The sequence below is a fragment of the Coenobita brevimanus genome, chromosome 84 (genome assembly GCF_032717465.1).
Source record: "Coenobita brevimanus isolate Jiangsu-jjx chromosome 84, ASM3271746v2, whole genome shotgun sequence".
NCBI classification, from domain to species: domain Eukaryota; kingdom Metazoa; phylum Arthropoda; class Malacostraca; order Decapoda; family Coenobitidae; genus Coenobita; species Coenobita brevimanus.
Window position 1 is genome coordinate 38,380,134 of NC_137037.1, and position 12,321 is coordinate 38,392,454.

The window sequence follows — 12,321 nt, forward strand, 5'->3', positions numbered from 1 at the left end:
CCCGCTACATGTTAGGTGCTTTAGGACTGAGAAGTCGGGCCTTTTCCACCTAGCATTAAACTGATGGCCAGCGGTGGATCTTGACCCGGGCGTAGAAGAGAGGTAGTGAGGAAATATTTGGTAAAATGGCAACTAAACCGCATGTACAGTTACCCAAGTTTGACCCCGACCAGTACGATATACACACGTACCTGGCAATCATCAAACCCTTACTGGATATTGACTTTGATAATGACCAGCAAAAAATTGCAGTCACACGTCCACTATTGGGCAAAGTGACAGCGAACATAGCACCGAAAATCGTCCCGGAGCTCACCTGGCAGAACTTTACAAAGTTCGTTGTTCAGGCCATCACCCTATCATTAGGGAAAGTGGTGGCAGTATCCCAACTGGATAGTCTAAAATTTGATGGGAATCTATATGATATCCTAACTCTGGCAAAACGCCGAGTCACCACTCCCTACTCAGAGGCAGATGAAGAAACCCGGGAACAACTCACGTTTCATACACTCTTCAGGATTCTCCCCGGTTTCATTAAAGAACATTTCATAATACACAAACCGACGGGAGACCTGGATAAAGATATCAATTTAATGAGGTGCCGTCTAGCCGTCCATGCCACCCCTCAACGCATCGGCGAAATAAATCAATTCCCCATTGATCTCATCACCGTCAACCCATGGGAATTTTCTCTGTGCCGCCACGGATGTCCGATCCACGACATCCGTGAGCAGCTAGAAGCTGCCCAGTGCAGCCACATGACACGAGGGCTCTTACAAACCTCCCCACCATACGCAAATTCCCCCAAGCCTCAGGGGAAGAAAATACAAAAAAGAAAGCACAAAAAGCGCCTTGCCACTGCCCCCGCATCCCACTGTAATGGCGGGGGCCACCTCACATCTCCCTCAGTCTACGACAGGGGGAAGCGTCATCTTTCCTTTTCCTCCCCTCTCACTATCTCTTATGTTCTACCTTCATCTATTCCTACCCCTATTCCTAAACTTCCCACCCCACACACCACTTTACCCCCTCAACATAAAGCCTGCCTCCCCCTTCACAGGCCTCCTAGGACCCTTACCTCATCTTCCCCTAACCTAGTTCCTAAAACCACCTCCCCCTGTCTAGTGCCTTCCACCTACCACCCTGCACCACCCACCACCATCACCTCACCACCACTCGTTTTCCCCCCCCACATGGTCAACTCATTCACCTTCCCTATTACACCCTCCTCCTCCTCATCCTCACCTACCTTTTTTTCCTCGCTCACCTCCCCTACCCCACCTTCGACTTCACCATCCCCACGGACCCCCAGCTAGTCCCCAATAACCCCACCAGATGCCTCGCCGCCCACCACACCCCGCACCCCACCACCCATCACTCTCTCACGAGCTCAGCCCCCTGCTACCACCTGCACCTCCCCATCCCTGAACATTCAGAGAACACCGCAAGGCCGCATCTCCCCACCACCACCGGCTCCTTCTCCCCCCACACCTCACCCCACCTTTCCTCGCCTCTGACGACACACCACCTGCCACTCCCCACTCCTCAGCCTTTGCCAAGCCACCACGGTTACAGTACTGCATACTGTTTGCCACGACCCCCACACCCGCACCATCCCCTGGCTTCACACGCATCGCCCACCCCACACCACTAGCACAGAACCCTGCTACTGCCCAAACCACCCCACCACCAAACACCGGGATGGTGCCACAAGACCGCACTTCCTCCTCGCCACCTACACTCCAAGCCACCTCACCTGCCACCTCACCACCACTACCAACCTCCAGTGCCAGATCACCCTCACACCCCCACACACCACCCACCTCAAGCCCCACCGCCTCACCCACGCCCACCATTGGAGCACCGGCCGAAACTACCCTGCCCTTGTGCACCACTTCCGCCACCACGCCGCATCACACCTCACCTGACAGCTCACCTGCATCACCAACACCCTGCCGCTCCTCCACCTCACCACCACCCGCCACCTACTGTCTCACGCCCTGCGCCGCATGTCCCACCCATACCCCTGCACCACGTCCACCCACCACACCCTCGCCCCAGCCATCACCCACCACCGCCACCGCAACTCCCAGCCCACTGCCTACTGTCCGCACACACCCCCACACCCACCTGCACTGCCCACAACCCCACAACACCACTACCCACTCACCCCACACCCCGCTCCCCACGTCACGCTGCCCACACCCCTGCCACCCCACGGCCGCCATTGTGCATCTCACGCATGACACACACACACACACACACACACACCAACCCCGCACACCCACATCACCACCCACACCCACCCTCAAAACATCAATCACACATTCCGGCCGCCTCTCCCAACCACCCGCCTTCATCAGAGTTTCCAGCATTCAACACCACACCACACCAGCAGCAACACCGAGCAAGATGAAAGTGAAATGGGCCATATGGGTGCCTACCCTCGGCAAGAACCGCCGGCTCCACGGACCACACCACCTGCTAACCATCCTCCGTTCTGCCCTCATCACCTCCACACTCTTCCTCACCTGCGATGCATAGCAGGAAGAAAACCCCTACACTGCCGCCTGGCAGGCCCTACTACAACACCTCCAGCCTGTGTACGCCACACACGACACTCACATACACCACCTCCAGCCACGGGGACATGACTTTTCCCAGGGGGTGAGTGGTGAAATGCGTGGTGTACAGCATAATGCCTCCTGAAACAAGATGCGTGGTGTACAGCATAGTGCCCCCGGAAATGCACCAACACCGCCACCCAGACCCCATGGAGTAGCCACAGCCGAACCATGGGATGCCATGCGACAACGGCATAAGTCAGCCCAGGCTGTGCACCCCTATAGCACCCAGCCATCGCACCATCGCCCAAGCAGGAAGAGGACTCTACCTTTGGGGAGTGGGACAGCCGGATCAGCTAGGGGTGGAGCTGCTAAATCAGCTCCAGACAGTGCCCCTCAGGAGACGGCCTACTGCCGCTATTGCCTTTGCCAGACGGCAGATTGCCGCTCCGAAGGTGCTTTCCCCGAGTCGGCCTATTGCCACTCCTCCCTCCAGCAGAAGGAGATGGCCTATTGCCGCTCCCGCCTTCGTCAGACAGCCGATTGCTGCTCCGAAGGTGTTGCCCCTGAGTCAGCCTATTGCCGCTCCTCCCTCCCCAAGAAGGAGACCGCCTACTGCCGCTCCCGCCTTCGCCAGACAGCCGATTGTCGCTCCGAAGGTGTTGCCCCAGAGACAGTCTACTTCCGCTCCTCCCTCCGGCAGAAGGAGATGGCCTACAGCCGCTCCCACCTTCGTCAGACGGCAGATTGCCACTCCGAAGGTGTCCCAAGGCGCGCTGACTCCCCCATTCAGGCCACGGCCAATTGCTGGGCCTTGGCGCCTCATATTTGCCCCCCTGGGCGGCCACGGCCAATTGCCGGGCCCATCGTCCAAAGAGAGGTGTTGTTAGTGTCATCGCCCCAGAGTGAGACAGGTGCCCAGACCTCCAGTATTGGAGAACACCAGCGAGGCCTTACGGCTTCCCCTGGCCTCCGCTCCCTACGCCTGACCCTGGAGAAGACCCACCTGATGGACCCTAGTTCTGGTCGGTGTCGCAGCCCCTCCCCGGTGCCCCTTGACTCTGGGGACTGCAGTCCTCAGTCACTCAAGACCCTCCCCAGGACACCCGGGCATAATCTCTCCACGCCCACGAGGCAGCGTAAGACCTCCACCTCCGGCAGAGACCTGAGCCAGAGATTTCTGGACCTGTTCGGCCCCAGTCCTGAGGGCCACACCCCTGAACCTAGCCCGGAGACTGCAGGCTCCTTCGCCACTTGCAGCCCTGGATGCGAGAGGATGCCCCTGCGAGTCGTCCCGTGCCCTCTCGGCACGCCCTTCATTGGCGGTACCCCTCTCCCGGCAGAGTTGTCGCCAGTATGTCTCCCCGCTGCCCCCACTATATAAGTGAATCATGTTAAGTGTGGTATTGCCCCACAAATAGTGAACTGACTTATGTTAAGTGAATTAGTGTAACAGTGATACAGTGACTTGATGTATGTTGAATATCGGGGCAAGTGAAATCAAGGGCAGATGAGTAAGGACGAGCGCAGAACTAAGTTCTGGTGAATCAGACTCATGAGTGACGCCCTTACAGAAAACCAGTAAATCCTCTGTAGTAAAATACACCCATGTCCTTTGTTACAAGAAAACAGTAGAGAAAGTGTTAATAATATTCTCCTGTTTGTATTACCGAAAACACAATGAATTCCCAGTACCCTCCACTCCCTCTCTTTCTAAAGAATCTCTTCCCAGCAGCTAGGGTGAACGTAAACGAGGAATAGAATCAAATGTCAAAACCCCTTTGCTATCAGAAGACACTTAGTTTGAATTAATAATACCCTCTCCCAATATTACTATAACTCTGTTTTGACCCAGTGTGAGTCACTCCCCTACCCCCCCCCGTGTGAGACTCACTCCCCGCGCTCCCACACGCGCCTGTGTTCCCTGTACACCTATGCACTAGAGTTACTGTATTGGCATCAGTATCAGTCAAGCCAGTATCCTGCGAGATATTATCCTAGTTAAGGTTTTATTTCTGTGCCATATATTGTGTTGTAATATCCGCTGTTTTTGTCCTGTGTCTGACTGTGGTAATATACGTGTAAAGGTTATTGCCTGAAGTTTTTGAGTCCTACCTCTCTTTATTGCACTAAGCCCCGGTCTTGAAAGAGGACCCTGCTACACATTAGGTGCTTTAGGACCGAGAAGTCGGGCCTTTTCCACCTAGCATTACACTGGGGGCCAGCGGTGGTTCTTGACCAGGGTGTACTGTAGAAGAGAGGTAGTGTGGAAATATTTGGTAAAATGGCAACTAAACCGCACGTACAGTTACCCAAGTTTGTCCCCGACCAGTATGATATACACACGTATCTGGCAATCATCAAACCCTTACTAGATATTGTCTTTGATAATGACCAGCAAAAAATTGCAGTCACACTTCCACTATTGGGCAAAGTGACGGCGAACATAGCACCGAAAATCGTCCCGGAGCTCACCTGGCAGAACTTTACAAAGTTCGTTGTTCAGGCCATCACCCCATCATTAGGGAAAGTGGTGGCACTATCCCAACTGGATAGTCTAAAATTTAACGGGAATCTAGATGATACCCTAACTCTGGCAAGATGCTGAGTCACCACTGCCTACCCGGAGGCAGATGAAGAAACCCGGAACAACTCATGTTTCATACACTCCTCAGGATTCTCTCCGGTTTCATTAAAGAACATTTCATAATACACGAACCGACAGGACCTGGATAAAGATATCAATTTAATGAGGCACCTTCTAGCTGTCCATGCCATCCCTCAATGCATCAGCGAAATAAATCAATTTCCCATTGATCTCATCACCGTCAACCCATGGGAATTTTCTCCATGCCGCCACGGATGCCCGATCCACGACATCTGTGAGCAGCTAGAAGCTGCCCAGCACAGCCAAATGACACAAGGGCGCTTACAAACCTCCCCACCATATGCAAATTCCCCCAAGCCTCAGGGAAAGAAAATACAAAAAAGAAAGCACAAAAAGCACCCCCCCACTGCCCCCGCATCCCACTGTATTGGCGGGGGCCACCTCACATCTCCCCCAGTCTATGACAGGGAGAAACATCATCTTTCCTTTTCCTCCCCGCTCACTATCTCTTCTGTTCTACCTTCCCCTATTCCTACCCCTATTCCTAACCTTCCCAACCCACACACCACTTTACCCCCTCAACACAAAGCCTGCCTCCCCTTTCACAGGCCTCCTAGGACCCTTACCTCATCTTCCCCTAACCTACTTCCTAAAACCACCTCCCCGTCTACTGCCTTCCACCTACCACCCCGTACCACCCACCACGTGTTTTCCCCGCCCACATGGTCAACTCATTCACCTTCCCTATCACACCCTCCTCCTCCTCATCCTCACCTACCTTTTGTTTCCTCACTCACCTCCTCTACCCCACCTTCAACCTCACCATCTCCATGGACCATCAGCTCATACACAATAACCTCACCAGATGCCTCGCCGCCCACCACACCCCACATCCCACCACCCATCACTCTCTCACAAGCTCAGCCCCCTGCTACCACCTGCACCGCCCCATCCCTGAACATTCAGACAACACCGCGAGGCTGCATCTCCCCACCACCACTGGCTCCTTCTCCCCCACACCTCACCCCACCTTTCCTCGCCTCCGACGACACACACCACCTGCCACACCCCACTCCTCAGCCCCTGCCAAGCCACCACAGTTACAGTACCTCACACTGTCTGCCACCACCCCCACACCCGCACCATCCCCTGGCTTTGCACCCATCGCCCACCCCACACCACTAGCACAAAACCCTGCCACTGCCCAAACCACCCCACCAACACACACGCGGACGGCACCACAAGACCGCATTTCCTTCTCGCCACCTACACTCCAAGCCACCTCACCTTCTGCCTAACCACCACTACCGACCCCCTGTGCCAGATCACCCTCACACCCCCACACACCATCCACCTTAAGCCCCACCGCCTCGCCCATGCCCACCATTGGAGCGCCAGCCGAAACTACCCTGCCCTTGTGCACCACTTCCGCTGCCACGCCGCATCACACCTCATCTGACAGCTCACTTACACCACCAACACCCGGCCACTCCTCCACCTTCACACCACCCGCCACCTCCTCTCCCACACCCTGCACTGCGTGTCCTGCCCATATCCCCGCACCATGTCCACCCACCACACCCTCGCCCCAGCCGTCACCCACCACCGCCACCACAATTCCCAGCCTACTGTCTGCACACACCTCCACCCCCACCTGCACCGCTCACAACCCCACGACACCACTACCCACTCACCCCACACCCTGCTCCCCACGCCACGCCGCCCACACCCCTGCCACCCCACGGCTGCCATTGCGCATCCCACGCACCACACACACACACCAACCCCACACACCCACATCACCATCCACACCCACCCTCAAAACATCCATCACACATTCCGGTCGCCTCTTCCAACCACCCGCCTTCATCAGAGTTTCCAGCATTCAACACCACACCACACCAGCAGCAACACCGAGCAAGACGAAAGTGAGACGGGCCATATGGGCACCTACCCTCGGCAAGAACTGCCGGCTCCACGGACCACACCACCTGCTAACCCTCCTCCGTTCCGCCCTCACCACCTCCACACTCTTCCTCACCTGCAACGCAGAGCAGGAAGAAAACCCCTACACCGCCGCCTGGCAGGCCCTACTACAACACCTCCAGCCTGCGTACGCCACACACGACACTCACATATACCACCTTCAGCCACGGGGACGTGACTTTTCCCAGGGAGAGAGTGGTGAAATGTATGGTATACAGCATAGTGCCTCTGAAAACGAGATGCGTGGTGTACAGCATAGTGCCCTCTGAAATGAGATGCGAGGTGTACAGCATAGTGCCCCCAGAAACGCACCAACACCCCCACCCAGATCCCACGGAGTAGCCGCAGCTGAACCACGGGATGCCGTGTGTCAACGGCATAAGTCAACCTGGGCCATGCGCCCCTATAGCACCCAGCCATTGCACCGTCGCCCTAGCAGGAAGAGGACACTACCTTCGGGGAGTGGGACTGCCGGATCAGCTAGGGGTGGAGCTGCTCAATCAGCTCCAGAGAGTGCCCCTCAGGAGATGGCCTCTTGCCGCTCTCGCCTTCGCCAGATGGCTGATTGCCTCTCCGAAGGTGCTTTCCCTGAGTCGGCCTATTGCCACTCCTCCCTCCAGCAGAAGGAGATGGCCTACTGCCGCTCCCGCCTTCGTCAGACGGCTGACTGCCGCTCCGATGGTGTTGCCCCCGAGTCAGCCTATATCCGCTCCTCCCTCTGGCAGATGGAGATGGCCTACTGCCTCTCCCACCTTCGTCAGACGGCCGATTGTGGCTCCGAAGGGGTCCCAAGGAGCGCTGACTCTCCCACTCAGGCCACAGCCAACTGCCGGGCCTTGGCGCCTCATAGTTGCACCCCTGGGCAGCCACGGCCAATTGCCGGGCCCCACAGCGAAAGAGAGGTGTTTCCAGTGTCATCACCCCAGTGTGAGACAGGCGCCCGGACCTCCAGTATTGGAGAACCCCAGCGAGGCCTTACGGCTTCCCCTGGCCTCTGCTTCCTACACCTGGCCCTGGAGAAGACCCACCTGACGGACCCTAGTTCTGGTCGGTGTCGCAGCCCCTCCCTGACGGCGCCCCTAGACTCTGGGAACCTCAGTCCTCAGTCAATCAAGACCCTCCCCATGACGCCCGGGCATGATCTCTCCATGCCCACGAGGCGGCGTAAGACATCCACCTCCGGCAGAGACCTGAGCCAGAGATTTCTGGACCTGTTTGGCCCCAGTCCTGAGGGCCACACCCCTGAACCTAGCCCGGAGCCTGTGGGCTTCTTCGCCACTTGCAGCCCTGGATGCGAGAGGATGCCTCTGCGAGTCGTCTCGTGCCCTTTCGGCACGCCCTCCCTTGGCGGTGCCCCTATCCCGGCAGAGTATTCCCTGGCATGTCTCCCCGTCGCCCCCACTGTATGAGTGAATCATGTTAAGTGTGGTGTTGCCCCAGAACTAGTGGATTGACTTATGTTAAGTGAATTAGTGTAACAGTGATACAGTGACTTGATGTATGTTGAATATCAGGGTGAGTGAAATCACGGGTGGATGAGTAAGGACGAGCGCAGAAACTAAGTTCTGGTGAATCAGACTCACGAGTGACGCCCTTGCAGAAAACCAGTAAATCCTCTGAAGTAAAATACACCCATGTCCTTTGTTACAAGAAAACAGTAGAGATAGTGTTAATAATATTCTCCCGTTTGTATTACCGTAAACACAGTGAATTCCCAGTGCCCTCCATTCCCTCTCTTTCTAAAGAATCTCTTCCCAGCAGCTGGGGTGAACGTAAACGAGGAATAGAATCAAATATCAAAACCCCTTTGCTATCTAAAGATACTAAGTTTGAATTAATAATATTTACCCTCTCCCAATATTACCATAACTCTGTTCTGACCCGCTGTGAGTCACTCCCCTCCCCCCCCGTGTGAGACTCACTCCCCACGCTCCCACGCGCGCCTGTGTTCCCTATACAACTGTGCACTAGAATTACTGTACTGGCATCAGTATCAGTTAAGCCAGTATCCTGCGAGATGCTAATATCTTAGTTAAGGTTTTATTTCTTTGCCATATATGTATTGTAATATCTGCTGTTTTTGTCCTGTCTGACTGTGGTAATATAAGTTTAAAGATTATTGCCTGAAGTTTTTGTGTCCTACCTCTCTTTATTGCACTAAGCCCCGGTCTCGAAAGAGGACCCTGCTACACCTTAGGTGCTTTAGAACCGAGAAGTCGGGCCTTTTCCACCTAGCATTACATATATATATATATATATATATATACAATGCTGGGCAAGTGCGCAAATACTTGCCAAAGCGCTATTGAGCACCGTTGCACTCCGGTGAATATCACTTGTGCATTGCGCACCGCACGAGATTATGCACAATATTGTGCTTTCGCACATGAAATGGCAGGTGCGCAAGCGCAAATTTATTTGCTCTTGCACAACTAAATTGCGCTTGAGCACCTGCCTTGCGCACCTGTCCTGTGGATTGCGCACTGCGCAGTCCAAGGGACATGTGATCTTGGGAGCTTCCCGTATGTCTGGACAAAGGGTGGGGGAGGCACGGGCGGTCGCGAGGGTTCTGTGCTGGGGGAGGCGGGATGGACGGAGGGAAGTAGCATTTCTTAAAATGCTTCAACAGAGATAATGTATTTTAATATTTTGTTATTATTATTATTAGTAAATAATAATAAATTAAAAACACATTATTTATTTAGAGTAGCATATGCAGTTCCTTATAAAAATAATTAAAGCATATTATTTATATCAAATATCCACGGCCAAATAATTTATTAGGCTGTGGATATTTGATTTAAATAATATGTTTTAATGATTTTTGTAAGGAATTACATATGCTATATGTTATGTGAGGTGTTTTTAGCTCGACTTCTCGGACTAAAAACGCCCTCGACTGAACGGGGTCCTCTTTCTGGATCGGAAGTAAAACACTTACAAAGGAAAAAGAGCATAAAAACTAGACAGTACACCTTAACACATCTATTGGCTTATTTCAATACACTGTTACAATACAAACAAAGAGTTACAGGATATGATGGAGACAGGTTTACAGAGTTAGCTTCCCAATAATATGTATCACACACAGCAAAGGCAGAGTGTAGAGTTCTGCAATTATATCTCGATGGTGAGTTGTAAGTTCTATATACCCGTATTGTGTTTATAGGCAGAATTAGTATTTAATAGTCTCAACCAGATGCAGTATGGGTAGAGAGGGCCTGGGGTCGTGAGAGTGAATATTACTATAATTGATCAGAGCACGAGTCGCGACACTTGAGATAGTTACTTAGTCATGGAGACACTGTTCACAGACTTTTGGCTTTTCCTCACACTCGTGCCGTTTTCATATGGCTCTATGTCTGTGTTCACTAGTCTTTTCTATTCTGCTTGGGTATTGGTCTCACAGTGTGTTACTTATTTTATTCTGGCCTCACTCTTTCACTGTCACTGTTCACTCCCGTCTCTGTGGTTTTCCAAGGCACACGAGATACATTACAGTCACTGTTGGCCCCTGTTTCCTGGGCTTAACACAAGAGGCGCCCAGATATGGGAGGGGGCTCTACTGGGGAGCCCTCCTGCAGGAGACAGTGGACTACCCGTAGGGGTGTCACTGCCTAGGCTTTCTTTGTCATGGGGGTGCAGGGAGGCTCTCCCATTTGGAGGCCTTGACCTGAGAGGCCCTCGTGCTGGAGCCTCGTCGGTCGGGTGGAGGGAGGCCCTCCGACCTGAGGGCCTTGACCTGAAGGGCGGCCCTCGGGACTGGGGCCAACAGCTGCAGGAGATGGGCCTGTCACCTCTTCTTCCAGGCGGGGAGTTGTGGGGGAGTGGAGCCCAAACGGCCTGGCTCTTGGGCCTGCCTGCCCAGTCTGGGAGCCTGGGTGCTGCGGTCGCCTATAAGGAAGGGCGCCGTCAGGGGCAGACTGCAGCACCTATTCTGTCTGGCGTCCGTCAGAGACCTGGGCCAACCAGGGGCAGGCGACAGGGCCGACACAGGGCCGCGCCACCACTCTGGTAGTACCTTAGGGGAACCACACCTAGTGGGAGTAAGAGAGGGGCGTCCCGCACAGCCGAGAGGTGGAAGGTCGGCAGCGCAAGGGACCTCCTTCTCCGGGAGGACCTCAGGGATCACGGATGAAGGACATACAGTGGCCGTTCCTTCCCCCACATGTACAGTGGCTAATGTGGTGGTTCCGTAATCCCCAGGGTCCACAGCTGAAGGGCGTACAGTGGCCGTCCCTTCCCCCACATGTACAGTGACCTTGTGGCGGTGCTGCTTCCGAAAGGAGGAAGAGGCAGATGAGGGGCGCACAGAGGCTACTCCCTCCCCGGCACGTACAGTGGCCGTTACCGCAGGTCTGCCTGCCCCACGGGAAGTAACAGAAGGACGTACAGTGGCCGTTCCTTCCCCGGCACGTACAGTGGCCGTTACCTTGGTGTTAATCCTGTAGGAGGAAGAGGTAGGGGATGAGGGGCATACAGTGGCGATATCGCGGTTCCACTCCTGCTTCCTTTGCCAGCCGGAGTGCGCTCAATAGCTGACACTCCGAGGCCGTCTCCAGATGTGGCTGTAGCTGGAGGGCGTACAGTGGCCGTCCCTTCCCCCACACGTACAGTGGCTGTTGTGGTGGTGCTACAGGGGGAAAGCAACTGAGGGGCGTACAGTGGCCGAACCCTCCCTGGTACGTACAGTGGCCATACCGCGGTGTTGCTTGGGACTGACTCTGGCTCAGTCCCACCCTGAACCTGGTGAAGGCTGTCCCGCCCGCAGGGTCGTGTCTTCCGCCGGCGTAGCTTCTGTCGGACCGGTTGAGGGACAGAGGGACTCAGGACAGGGGAGCACCGATGTCCTTCTTGCCCCGGGTTGACCTCTCGGTGACCCTGCCCTCCGTGGTGTCCTCCTGGGGTGGTGGTGAGGCGGCAGCTAGGTGGTAGGATGGGGGGTGGTGGGGTGGCTGGTCCGGCTGCAGCAGTTATTTCATTATATCTATATTGAATTATTAAATAAAATGTCTCACGAAAGTGCAGAGAAAAGTAAAACTGGCAACATCACAGCCTTTGTTTCCCTCCACTTCGCAGCCAGCTCACTCCTCTGCTTGAACTTCCACAAGTGAAAAAGTTATTACATGACAGTACTATGATACCAACTATAATGTATGGAAG